The sequence below is a fragment of the Helianthus annuus genome, chromosome 14 (assembly GCF_002127325.2).
Source record: "Helianthus annuus cultivar XRQ/B chromosome 14, HanXRQr2.0-SUNRISE, whole genome shotgun sequence".
Classification (NCBI taxonomy): domain Eukaryota; kingdom Viridiplantae; phylum Streptophyta; class Magnoliopsida; order Asterales; family Asteraceae; genus Helianthus; species Helianthus annuus.
This window is the reverse complement of record NC_035446.2, coordinates 40,603,287-40,618,357: the sequence shown is the minus strand read 5'-3', so window position 1 is coordinate 40,618,357 and position 15,071 is coordinate 40,603,287. Positions and strand designations below refer to the sequence as shown.

At 35.2% G+C, this 15,071-nt stretch overlaps 1 long non-coding RNA gene across 1 annotated transcript; it reads left to right on the top strand.

The window, feature by feature from the left end:
* The first annotated feature begins 347 nt into the window (after window positions 1–347).
* Window positions 348–13,697, top strand: LOC110908276. The gene is made up of 4 exons (XR_004879972.1): window positions 348–576; window positions 2,449–2,506; window positions 12,883–12,940; window positions 13,422–13,697. It is a non-coding gene; the product is annotated as an uncharacterized LOC110908276 (long non-coding RNA).
* The last annotated feature ends 1,374 nt before the right edge of the window (window positions 13,698–15,071 follow it).

Sequence of the window (15,071 nt, the reverse complement as noted above, 5' to 3'; positions counted from 1 at the left end):
GGTACAGGACCCGAACCGACTTTTTCACCCGAACTACAAAATAAAAATTTTGGTGAACTAGTTTTACCTAGTGTCACACTACTTTAAAATATGAGGGTTTAAAACATTGTAGATATTTTTATATAAAATATCAAAGTTTATAAAGTTTGTATATTAATCAAGATTTATAAAAAAAAAATGCAAACTCTTCCACCTCCTTGCTTACTCACGATCAAAGTGGGTCCCCCCACTTGCCACCATTTTCAATTTGTGTGTTGGAACCTCTAAAATGATGATTAGTGTATTTTCCAACATTTTATTGATCCTTACACTCCACCTTCTCTTCATTATTCCCAAAACCATCAAACACCACAACTTCCTACTCTCTCTCTCTCCAAAATCGTTCAAGGCCAAACACCCTCATACTTCACCTTCTTTCATAATCCAAACTCAAGAACACATGCAAATATGAAGGTTTATGAATAAAACAAGATATTTGTGAGATTAAGGAATCTATTCGAAGCATTTTTGGTGGAACTAGAAGCCCTAGATCATCAAGATTTTTCTTATCTTCATCCTTATTTCCTAGCAAAAATTGTAAGAACATTACACTAGTCTTACTTTTATTCTTGATTTCTTTTTACAAGTTCATCTAAACCCACTTGAAAAATAACAAGAAACAACTAAAAATCATTATTTTTAAACATGATTTTTCTATGATTAGGAGATGAACTTGGAGAAATCTAGGCTAATAAACTTGAATCTTGGTTATTTCTACTCAAAAATATGATCTACATACATGCATGTAGGATCAACCAAGATTCATCAACAAAGTGATGAACATGAGTTTTTGATGAACATGCATCCTAGTAAAATGTGAAAAACCATTTAAAAACAAGAAAATAAATTTTTGAAAAATTTATTGAATAAAGTTTCCATTTCTAGAAAGAATCAAAAGCAAGAAATATGTTAGTAGTAAACATTTTGAATACGTGTTTATGCTTCAAATGACTTTGTAAGACATCTAAAACAAGAGTTTTTCATAAAATCTCTTTCTACAATTTTTTGGCAAAAATAAGGAATAAAGTTTCCTTTTTGGGAAACATAAGAACAATATCATGTTCATGCTACTTTTGTTGACAAATTTTGATAGATATTGATACTTGATGATGTTTTGTATTGAAATAATTTGAAAACAAGTTTTGTATAAACTTGGGGAAAATTCATATTTCAAACAAAACTATGGCAAAAATTTTTATAAATTTTGTGATGTGTTAAAAGTTGTTAAACAAAGAAGTTTGTTACTAAAACAATTATTTGGAGTCTTTAAACATGGTTAAACAAATTTTGGACAAAGTCATAAATCCATGTTTTATAAAAAGATTTCTAAATAAAAATGACAAGTATATATTTTTGGATAAAATGTGTACTTACAAAAATATTCATCAAGTATCATAAGTTTATATATTTTGATGTGTACATCATATGTTAGTTCTAGTAGGAACAAGTGCAAAATTGTTACACATCCATAAAAATTACAAAATATATATATAAACTTGAAAACGAAATAAAATGTCCATCCTTGGACACGAAAATACAAATGGACAAATTCGGACACTATTGGACTATATGGACTTTTGGACAAACAAAAATGGCACAAACAAAGCAAATGGTAAAACGTGACGGACAACACAAACGGGATAAATGATACGGATAAATAAAACCGACAAGTAGTAAATGACTAGAATAAAATACGAACCGTCACGCAAGTTTATGCACTAAAATGTTCAACAATGGCATAAGTAACAATTTTTATAAAAATTAGATTTTTATAAAAATACAAGTATTACTATTATTATTATATTTTTTTTATTTTATTTACTAGCCCAAAAATTATGTAGTTTAAAAGTGGTCTATAAATTAAAATTTGGGCTAATGCCATTTCTCATAAACAAAAATTTGGGCTAGGCCCACTTTTACAAAACAATGGACTAAAATGTAATTTTTAGTCAAAATTGGGCTAAAGCCCACTTTTCAAAATACTTGGGCTAAAAACCCAATATTTACAAATTATTATGGACTAGATATATTTTAGAAAACAATTTGGGCTAGGCCCATTCTTACACAAGTTATTTGGGCTAAGTCCACAACTATAAACTAAATTGGGCTAGGCCTACCTTTATAAAATGTTTTGGGCTAAGGCCCACTCCTATAAATTAATTTGGGTTTGACCCATATTTTTTTTTAAACAAAGTTATTTAGGCTAGGCCCATAAGCACCAAATACCCAAAATGGACTTAAATTCTAAAACATAAATTAAGCCCATTCAAACACAAATAAAATAAAATAAATGTATATATACAAGGAAGTTATATATATATGAAAACACAAAAACAAAATACAAGATAGAATATTTGTATGATACATAAAAACAAACCTAAGTGTCTAACTAGATTAGAACACTTGTAGGTCGAGAAACGAACCGCGAACAAGGAATCGAATAGAGATTTGCACGGAACGCAAATCTGTGAGTTCATGTTTTCCCCTTTTACTTTGAATGTTTATAGTTTTAAACTTTCGGGGATGTATACATGTTACAAATAGTATGATAATACAATGAAACTATTTTGATCACATGCGGATAGGTGTTAAAATAAAGGGGCCATTAATGAATAAACAAGTACCGAGGAACAAACGGATAGATCTATTTGGGTTTTGGCAAGCCCCACTCTTAACGACAACGATAACCACGATCGTCAAGAGTGCCTTTGTGTCCAAACTAGTGTCGTTGACACACACGATAAATTGTCAAGGTTTGGTTGCCTCCTATTCGGCATACATATTAGTGTCCTTGCAACACACTAATGATCATACAATTTTTTTTATCATACTATACAAAAACGAATTTTATTACTTCAAATGTTTTGGAGACTCATTTGATGCAAAAACAAAATAACATGAATTCACTCAACTTTTGTTGACGTTTTCAAAATTAACATGTATTACAGGAGATTAGTGGACGGCTTTGGGAAAATATGTTCAAGTGGTTATCAAGAACGCAAGCTTTTGTGATGTCATCCGTTTTTAGTGTTATGTTTTGAACTTTGAATAATGTAGTTAAAGTTGGTGTTGTTTCAAGTTTCAAACAAGACATATGTAATGTAAACTATGGTTTCGAATCAATTGTATGGATGAACATCTTTTATGTTTCAAATATGTTGTTTACTCGATTGATTGTAACGATTGCCGCTCTCGTCACACCTCGCCATACGCTTCCGCATAAACCGAAAATCGGGGTGTGACAGACCTGGTATCAGAGCATCAATTGTAGTGAACTAAGATTCTTTTGAGTCTAGTCTACAATTTCAAAACGATGTTGTTTGCAACAAGCGATCTAGATTATATTTTTACAAAGCGTCCACTAATACAAAACAAAAATGCAAGGATACTATGTAGTAGTATTGAACGATAGTTCGAAACGATAATACCAAAGACTAGTTTATTTGGTACAAGTCTATGGGGTTTAGACACGATAACAATAAGTCGAACTGGAAACGATATACGATATAAACAACAATGAAAACAAAAGTACAGTTGCCCAAAAATCGATTATTTATATGTTGTTCACAGGTATACGTTGTACGGATTATTTTGCCATGACCATGATATCTTAGTATTCAAATTCTATTATTATTCTGAACTCTCATAACAAGCGTATTGATCTCGCATCTGTTGATGAGCTCATGGTAGGGTGTAGTCCCTAAGTGAAACCCTAAGCTCGACATTCCATAAAAGATGGTTGTTTTCCCTTAGATATGGAAAATGCCTGACCTCGATGATGACAATTAGGTGGAGGTGGTAGCCTTGGATGAATACTCTATTAGTAGGAACGAGGTCCCTATGGTTCATATTTATCATGATTGGTGACATTCTTGTCAAGACAAGGAAGATGAAACACTCATCTTGAAGGTACCCATTCAGCCATTATTGTTATGAATCCTCTTACTTCTATTTCTTAACTTCGTGCCATTCCGCGAACGATGGCTACAAGTATTAACGCGTGGACCATCACGCAGGTCCATTCTATGTTAAAGGTAAATAGACAATCATGTTCCCCTCTCCAACTGATCGTCTGTTTTGAACGAGGGAACGCTAGGGTGACTATACAAGGCAATTTATTATTACGGGGGCCCACGTAATAATAACTTGCAGTGGATGGAAATCCTGGTGGGCCCTGCGGGTCAGACTAATGATCACTACCTGTTCAAAATTCTTGAGCTGTTACTTGAGAATTCAATTTTTTCCATTTCTTAGAATGCTAACTAAGGTGATTACTATGACTCCCCACAATGCATTAAAAACTCAACGTATTCATTTCGTGCCTAACATTTGATCTATATCACAAGTTAGTTGAGATTAGTCATCTAAGCAAACAAATTAGGAAAACCATCCAGGAAGGATTTTCCTCAAACATTCGAAAACTCCAACATTTGAGTTAATCTCACGATGTCTATAACACTTTATCATATCTATTGGAGTTATTGCGATAAAATCCGTTATTTGACATTCGTTTTGTCTCAAAGGGTAGTATGGCACGAGCCATGGCGCAAGTCTCTTACCATATTCCATTCGACATCTATAGAAATCATAACAACTTTGTTGGAATTCGTTGAGCTCAAACAATACCAATGCATTCCTCACATGAGTTAATGCGACGAAGGACTTTCCTTACTTCGGATGACCAAGGTCCATAGAGTATGGAATACATACTGTAAGGATAGAGGTAACTGCTTGGTTTTCCCCTCCTGAACAGATGGTTGTTCTGCTAAGGCATATGGACAACACATACATCCTATCACCCGCGACTCTCCACCTTAGTATTCCGATGCACATTCTCAACCTCCACTACCGGACATGAGCCCATCTAATCCTTATCTTCCATGCCATTTTCCGCTTATTATTATAAACTATGAGTTTTATCTTCCAAGATTCATCTTAGTTTTCCCTTTCGATGAGTCCATGATCTTAAGACTCAGATTTCTGCTACTCGACCTCCTCCGGAATGGCCTATTACTATCATTTTTTTCCCCTATCAGTACCTCCACACTCTACATTCCAAAAGCACCTCTATCATCTGAGGAACACATTCATACCCTTGAGAACCACTCGACTGCCACCTTTAGGCACATTTTTGGTCTCGAGGAGGAGGTTACGTGCCTTCACGGTCTAATTTTTAAGTCTTCACTTACACATCCCACACCACGGTTGTTATGTTCAATTACTAACTTTTGGGAAGTATACCCGATTTTGTGAAAGACTAAAGACTGTGGAAGACTTGGAGACTTAATATCAACCATGAACAATGTGAAGAAAAGACTTCACCTTATCTTATATATTACTATATGTCGTGTATCGACCGAAGTGATGTAACTCTGAGATTATTTTTGTTTTCTTCACTAAAATAATTGTAAAAAGGTGACATGGCATATATAAGTTGGTATTTTTCTTATTGACACACTGTTGTAATTTATTTTACATCCCTGCAAGGATGTGATGAATATGGTGCGAAAGATTTGCATAAGTATCATTATGATCTATCTTGACATTATGATCATAGTGCGTGACGATATGTTTTTATTTTCGTTCATGTCTAATCTCTTCGATATATATTTTATATATATATGAAGATCATGGCACCATGAACGAAGTAACACTTTTTAAGCCCAAACGGAACCGTTACCTACAACGCGAGCTGAGATTGATGCTCTACTAAACCAACAAGTTGCAGAAGCAATCGTACAACATGAAGCAAACCATATTATAAACAATGGCGGAACTGGAGGAACCATATTGAGAATTGCTCAAGCTATAACTCTTGCCTTAAGTCTTACGAGGATGTAGTAAGGATGGGAAAACTGAATAAAGGTGCGGTGAAAAAGGAGACGCATGTGGAGTTTACTTCGAGTAACAATAAGAGAAAGTATTCATATTTCAAGAAAGATTCTATGTCGAATAACAAACATAAGAAAACCCCTACGAGTAAGAAAAACCAAGGCATTCGTTGCCACAACGGAAACGAGTGGTAAGAAATATAATGGAAATGCACTTAAGTGTAAACAGTGTGGTTATCACCACTATGGTGGATGCCAAGCCACCAAGTGTGATAAATGCGGGAAAATGGGTCATCGCACTGAAAATTGATGGAGTAACAACAAAGAAAAAAAAAAAAAAAACAAAGGCAAGAAAGATGGAGGCAATGGTAATAGAAATGAACAAGGACAAAACCAAGGCTGTTTCAATTGCGGTGATATGGGACACTTCAAGAAAGACTGTCCCAAAGAAATCAAAGGCCGCGAACGAGCCTTTGTGGTTGGAGCCAAAGAAGCGCGACAGGATCCCAATGTAACCACCGGTACGTTTCCTGTCAACGATCATTTCGCTTCTATTTTATTTGATACCGGTGCAGATTTTAGTTTTATACCTTTAGAATTTAAAGATATGCTTGGACTAAATTCAACTAAACTAGATGTTCCATTCACTATCGAATTAGCGAATGGAAAGGTGATTGAATCCAATAACATTATTAAAGGATGCTCCTTAGAGTTAGGAGGACGAAAATTCAAAATTGACCTAATGCCCGTTCAACTAGGTAGTTTTGATATTGTAGTTGGAATGGATTGGTTATCTACCAACCAAGCCAAAGTCGTGTGTTACGACAAAATCATTCGAATTCCCCTTCCTAATAATGAAACACTTCTTGTTCACGGTGAGAAAAACGAAATGCTGTTACGAATCATTTCTTGTATGAAAACCCGAAAGTGCCTACGAAAAGGATGTATAGCATTCTTAGCGCACATTGTTGACAAGAAGGCCAATGAGCTAAAACTTGAGGAAATCCCGGTTGTGAAGGAATTCCCTGAAGTCTTTCCTGAAGACTTGCCGGGAATACCTCCACAACGACAAGTCGAATTTCGAATAGACTTAATTCCAGGTGCCGCACCTGTGTCAAAGTCTCCATACCGATTAGCTCCTGCGGAGATGCAGGAATTATCCACACAACTCTAGGAGTTGTTGGATAAGGTTTTAATTAGACCAAGCTACTCACCCTGGGGAGCTCCAGTGTTATTCGTGAAGAAGAAGGACGAAAGTTTTAGGATGTGCATAGACTATCAGGAGTTGAATAAACTCACAATCAAGAATCGGTATCCATTACCGAGGATTAACGATCTATTCGATCAACTTCAAGGATCGAGCTATTATTCGAAGATCGATTTGAGATCAGGATACCATCAACTCAGAGTTCAAGAAGAAAGTGTTCCAAAAACGGCATCCCGAACTCGCTACGGTCATTACGAGTTCCTTGTTATGCCATTTGGCTTAACAAATGCACTAGTGGTGTTCATGGACTTAATGAACCGCGTGTGCAAGCCCTACCTTGACAAATTTGTGATAATGTTTATCGATGATATACTGATATACTCACGAAACAAGGAGGAACATGAGCACCATCTTAGAACTATTCTTGAGTTGTTGAAAAAGGAGAAACTGTATGTGAAATTTTCCAAATGCGAATTTTGGCTTTGTGAAGTTCAATTTCTCGAACATGTAGTCAACGGGAAAGGCATACATGTTGATCCATCAAAAATTGAGGCCATAAATAATTGGAGTACACCAAAGACACCGACCGAAATACGTCAATTCCTAGGATTGGCCGGTTATTATCGAAGATTCATTGAAAATTTTCGAAGATTGCTCAATCACTCACTTCTCTCACTCAAAAAGATAAGAAATTTGATTGGGGAGAGAAACAAGAAGCAACTTTTCAACTGCTTAAAGACAAACTCTGTAATGCACCAATTTTGTCACTACTAGACCGTACGGATGATTTCGTAGTCTATTGTGATGCCTCACGACAAGGGTTAGGATGCGTGTTAATGCAAAGGGAAAAAGTTATTGCATACGCATCACGCCAACTAAAGATGCACGAAAGGAACTATACCACCCATGACCTAGAGTTAGGTGCAGTCGTATTTGAACTAAAAATTTGGCGTCATTACCTTTATGGTACCAAATGCACGATATTCACGGATCACAAGAGTCTTCAACATATATTTAACCAGAAAGAGTTAAATATGCACCAAAGATGATGGGTCGAATTGTTGAATGACTACGATTGCGAGATCAAATATCATCCGGGCAAAGCGAACGTTGTCGCGGATGCATTAAGTCGAAAAGAACGAGTTAAACCTTTGCGTGTGCGATCTTTAAGGCTTACAATTCATAACGACCTTACCTCTCGAATTCTTAATGCTCAGCAAGAAGCATTAAAACAAGAAAATATCAAAGCAGAAATGCTTAGAGGTATGGAAAAGCAATTAGAGTCGAAAGAGAACGGAGCCTTATATTTCATGAATAGAATTTGGATTCCTCGTTTTGGTGGTCTTCGAGACCTAATTCTTGACGAGGCTCATAAATCCAAGTATTCGATACATCCTGGAACAGATAAGATGTATCACGATCTCAAGGAATTTTATTGGTGGCCTAATATCAAAGGTGATATTGCGACATATGTTGGAAAATGTCTAACATGTGCTAAAGTTAAGGCCGAGTACCAAAAACCTTCTGGATTGCTACAACAACCCGAAATCCTTAATTGAAAATGGGAACATATTTCTATGGATTTCGTAACCAAATTACCCAGGACTTCTCGTGGTCACGACATGATTTGGGTAATCGTCGACCGATTAACCAAGTCAGCTCACTTCTTGCCTATCCGGGAAAAAGATAGTACTGAAAAGTTAGCTAAATTCTATCTCAGAGAAATTGTAGCAAGACATGGTGTACCTTTGTCGATAATCTCTGACCGAGACGGTCGTTTTATATCAAGGATTTGGCAATCTTTTCAAAAGGCCTTTGGATTCCCAATTTAATTTGAGTACGGCCTTTCATCCCCAAAGTTTAGAAAATATGTTGTGTGCTTGTGTGATGGACTTAGGTCGAAATTGTGATACTCCCTTACCGTTAGTGGAGTTCTCATACAATAACAGTTATCACACGAGTATTAAAGCCACACCATTCGAAGCGTTATATGGTCGTAAGTGTCGATCTCCGCTATGTTGGGCAGAACTAGGCGACAAACAAATGTTAGGTCCTGAGTTAGTTCAAGAAACTACTGAAAAAATATTTAAAATTCGAGACCGTATCAAGGCGGCTCGAGATAGACAGAAAAGCTACGCGGACAGACGCCGCAAACCGTTGTCCTTTGAGGTTGGAGACAAGGTGTTGCTAAAAGTCTCGCCGTGGAAAGGCGTAGCTAGATTCGGTAAGCATGGGAAGCTTAGCCCGAGATACATAGGACCTTATGAGATTTTGGAAAAGATTGGAAACGTCGCCTACAAGTTAAAATTGCCTGAAACACTCAGTAACGTTCACGACACTTTTCATGTGTCGAATTTGAAAAAGTGTCTTTCGGATGAATCACTTATTATTCCCCCGGACGAAACCCGTGTAGACAACAAACTCCATTTCATCGAAGAACCTGTTGAGGTTCTAGATTCAAAGATTCACAAAACGAGGAGAAGTCGAATCAAACTAATCAAAGTCCGATGGAACTCGAAACGAGGACCCGAGTTCACATGGGAACGAAAAGATGAAATAAAAAAAAAGAAGTACCCTTATTTGTTTAAGAAAGTCCCAACTAAGAAGGGACGCAAATTAAAATTTCGGGACGAAATTTCCTTTAACAGGGGGAGAATGTGACAAACGGCAAAATTCTGGTAATTCCGTACAACCTGAACAACTATTTCGACTATTATTTTCGCATATTTGACTTAATTTTAATTAATTAAAGTCTTGAGAGTTCTAGGAATTACTAAAATCATAGTGAAGTATGATAACGAATCCGTTGCGATTAGAAACAATATCCTAGACTAACAATAGGAACGCGAATAAACGATACTTGTCAGTACTAGTCGCGGTACAGTCTGACACAATGAAAACAAGACATACAGTTATGTCTACACAAATATTCTATAAAAAAAAAGAGCTTTGTCCAAAAATATTAGGTGCCTAATTATTTACAAAATTCCAATTAAAAACCAATTTGTCCAAGTCCGTAGAAAAATACAGCAATCCTACGGAAATATACAGCATTCCGCAGAACAAAACAGTAACTGTCCGAAAACCCAAAAATAAATATTATTTGACATAAATAATATAATGGGTATTAAAAACGACCCAAAATCCGCAATCGAATCTTATTGCGTTAAGTTGTACGGCTAGTCCAGTAAATTGCCAGTCAGTAAAGCCGGTACCGGAACCGTGTCAAAAACAATAAAATTTTTAGTCTAAAAAGTTGGATTAATTAGTTGGATAATAAATCAAGTGCAAAAATAATTTTTGTTATGTATTTATCCAAACGAAACACGGTGTCAGTATTTAAACCGGTACAGGACCCGAACCGACTTTTTCACCCGAACTACAAAATAAAAATTTTGGTGAACTAGTTTTACCTAGTGTCACACTACTTTAAAATATGAGGGTTTAAAACATTGTAGATATTTTTATATAAAATATCAAAGTTTATAAAGTTTGTATATTAATCAAGATTTATAAAAAAAAAATGCAAACTCTTCCACCTCCTTGCTTACTCACGATCAAAGTGGGTCCCCCCACTTGCCACCATTTTCAATTTGTGTGTTGGAACCTCTAAAATGATGATTAGTGTATTTTCCAACATTTTATAACATTTTATTGATCCTTACACTCCACCTTCTCTTCATTATTCCCAAAACCATCAAACACCACAACTTCCTACTCTCTCTCTCTCCAAAATCGTTCAAGGCCAAACACCCTCATACTTCACCTTCTTTCATAATCCAAACTCAAGAACACATGCAAATATGAAGGTTTATGAATAAAACAAGATATTTGTGAGATTAAGGAATCTATTCGAAGCATTTTTGGTGGAACTAGAAGCCCTAGATCATCAAGATTTTTCTTATCTTCATCCTTATTTCCTAGCAAAAATTGTAAGAACATTACACTAGTCTTACTTTTATTCTTGATTTCTTTTTACAAGTTCATCTAAACCCACTTGAAAAATAACAAGAAACAACTAAAAATCATTATTTTTAAACATGATTTTTCTATGATTAGGAGATGAACTTGGAGAAATCTAGGCTAATAAACTTGAATCTTGGTTATTTCTACTCAAAAATATGATCTACATACATGCATGTAGGATCAACCAAGATTCATCAACAAAGTGATGAACATGAGTTTTTGATGAACATGCATCCAAGTAAAATGTGAAAAACCATTTAAAAACAAGAAAATAAATTTTTGAAAAATTTATTGAATAAAGTTTCCATTTCTGGAAAGAATCAAAAGCAAGAAATATGTTAGTAGTAAACATTTTGAATACGTGTTTATGCTTCAAATGACTTTGTAAGACATCTAAAACAAGAGTTTTTCATAAAATCTCTTTCTACAATTTTTTGGCAAAAATAAGGAATAAAGTTTCCTTTTTGGGAAACATAAGAACAATATCATGTTCATGCTACTTTTGTTGACAAATTTTGATAGATATTGATACTTGATGATGTTTTGTATTGAAATAATTTGAAAACAAGTTTTGTATAAACTTGGGGAAAATTCATATTTCAAACAAAACTATGGCAAAATTTTTATAAATTTTGTGATGTGTTAAAAGTTGTTAAACAAAGAAGTTTGTTACTAAAACAATTATTTGGAGTCTTTAAACATGGTTAAACAAATTTTGGACAAAGTCATAAATCCATGTTTTATAAAAAGATTTCTAAATAAAAATGACAAGTATATATTTTTGGATAAAATGTGTACTTACAAAAATATTCATCAAGTATCATAAGTTTATATATTTTGATGTGTACATCATATGTTAGTTCTAGTAGGAACAAGTGCAAAATTGTTACACATCCATAAAAATTACAAAATATATATATAAACTTGAAAACGAAATAAAATGTCCATCCTTGGACACGAAAACACAAATGGACAAATTCGGACACTATTGGACTATATGGACTTTTGGACAAACAAAAATGGCACAAACAAAGCAAATGGTAAAACGTGACGGACAACACAAACGGGATAAATGATACGGATAAATAAAACCGACAAGTAGTAAATGACTAGAATAAAATACGAACCGTCACGCAAGTTTATGCACTAAAATGTTCAACAATGGCATAAGTAACAATTTTTATAAAAATTAGATTTTTATAAAAATACAAGTATTACTATTATTATTATATTTTTTTTTATTTTATTTACTAGCCCAAAAATTATGTAGTTTAAAAGTGGTCTATAAATTAAAATTTGGGCTAATGCCATTTCTCATAAACAAAAATTTGGGCTAGGCCCACTTTTACAAAACAATGGACTAAAATGTAATTTTTAGTCAAAATTGGGCTAAAGCCCACTTTTCAAAATACTTGGGCTAAAAACCCAATATTTACAAATTATTATGGACTAGATATATTTTAGAAAACAATTTGGGCTAGGCCCATTCTTACACAAGTTATTTGGGCTAAGTCCACAACTATAAACTAAATTGGGCTAGGCCTACCTTTATAAAATGTTTTGGGCTAAGGCCCACTCCTATAAATTAATTTGGGTTTGACCCATATTTTTTTTTTTAAACAAAGTTATTTAGGCTAGGCCCATAAGCACCAAATACCCAAAATGGACTTAATTCTAAAACATAAATTAAGCCCATTCAAACACAAATAAAATAAAATAAATGTATATATACAAGGAAGTTATATATATATGAAAACACAAAAACAAAATACAAGATAGAATATTTGTATGATACACAAAAACAAACCTAAGTGTCTAACTAGATTAGAACACTTGTAGGTCGAGAAACGAACCGCGAACAAGGAATCGAATAGAGATTTGCACGGAACGCAAATCTGTGAGTTCATGTTTTCCCCTTTTACTTTGAATGTTTATAGTTTTAAACTTTCGGGGATGTATACATGTTACAAATAGTATGATAATACAATGAAACTATTTTGATCACATGCGGATAGGTGTTAAAATAAAGGGGCCATTAATGAATAAACAAGTACCGAGGAACAAACGGATAGATCTATTTGGGTTTTGGCAAGCCCCACTCTTAACGACAACGATAACCACGATCGTCAAGAGTGCCTTTGTGTCCAAACTAGTGTCGTTGACACACACGATAAATTGTCAAGGTTTGGTTGCCTCCTATTCGGCATACATATTAGTGTCCTTGCAACACACTAATGATCATACAATTTTTTTTATCATACTATACAAAAACGAATTTTATTACTTCAAATGTTTTGGAGACTCATTTGATGCAAAAACAAAATAACATGAATTCACTCAACTTTTGTTGACGTTTTCAAAATTAACATGTATTACAGGAGATTAGTGGACGGCTTTGGGAAAATATGTTCAAGTGGTTATCAAGAACGCAAGCTTTTGTGATGTCATCCGTTTTTAGTGTTATGTTTTGAACTTTGAATAATGTAGTTAAAGTTGGTGTTGTTTCAAGTTTCAAACAAGACATATGTAATGTAAACTATGGTTTCGAATCAATTGTATGGATGAACATCTTTTATGTTTCAAATATGTTGTTTACTCGATTGATTGTAACGATTGCCGCTCTCGTCACACCTCGCCATACGCTTCCGCATAAACCGAAAATCGGGGTGTGACAAATTCAAATCAACTCTTGATCAACTTGTGATTCTTTGAAGTAGATGTGTTGGTGCACTACATCTGTTGATTCCGTCTAGGTGTCTAGGATCAGGTCTTACATCGTATTGTATAGCATAGGGCACGAAATACGAGAAAACAGGAGTCTGTATAGGCGTTATAGCCTAGGACCGCTCATAGGGTCATGAGATGCATGGACCGCTTATTTGTCATGCTTGGACCGCTTTTGTGGTCATGTATGGGTCGCTTATGTGGTCATGACCTGGACCGCTCATATGAACATGTGTCATAAGAGCGGACCAAGACCACTATATATAGTAGTTGTATGAGCGATCCACATAGAGTGATAGATTGTATTCCACGCCGAAGCTCTGCCGGTGTGACGTTTGAGCTGTAAAACGTTTCTATTCAGTAAAACAAGCAGTTAGAAGGAAGAACAAGCTATTCTACTTGCTTTTCTTATTATTCCGCATCTGAATTGCGAGAGTTAACCTCTGAACGACTCGTTCGGGTCAGCAAACGATCCTACAAGTGGTATCAGAGCTTGGAAGGAGGTTTTCTGCAAATTATAGCCGGATTTCATCATTTCTTCTCACTTCTACACCTTCTTTTTCTGATTCGAGGAGATTTCACGGTTGAAATTCATTCAAAAACTCACAGATTGTTCATTATTATACCGAGACAAACCCTAGAAAGTTTGAAGCAAAAATTCGAAGTTTTTAGGGGTAAAATCATGTTCGTAATGAGGACGGCTCAAATGACGTCATCATGAACCGCTCCAAAGTGTTATCTTGAATCGCTCAAGTGTACTTGGTTACTACTGGACCGCTCGAAAGTTGATAGTTCGGATCGCTCATACGTTCAAATTTAAGTCTGGTTCGCTCGAAAATCAATCCCTGGATCGCTCAAACGAACTGTCCTGGACCGATCGAACGAATATTCTTGGATCGCTTGAATTGACATTTTTGTTGGACCGCTCTAAAGATATTTTTCTGGATCGCTTATTTGGATTATCCTTGGTTCGCTTATCTGTTCAGTGGTGAATCGCTTTTCTGTCAGTTGCTTTGAAAATCGTGCTAAGTCATCATGAATTCTGACAACGCCTTTGCTACATCGACTACTCCAGCCGCAATTGCTCAAGCAATGAATTTAGAAAATGAGACGGGAACAACTCAAAAGCCCCCGAAATTGATGAGCATTGAGGAGTATTATGGATGGAAGGATCGGTTTGAAAACTGGGTTCAGGCAAATCATCTCAGATCATGGGAATGCATATTGGAAAAGTACACATTGCCTCAAACAGAGTTGCAAGTCATTAAACAGATATCTGAATTCTCAGAACAAGAACGTGCAAT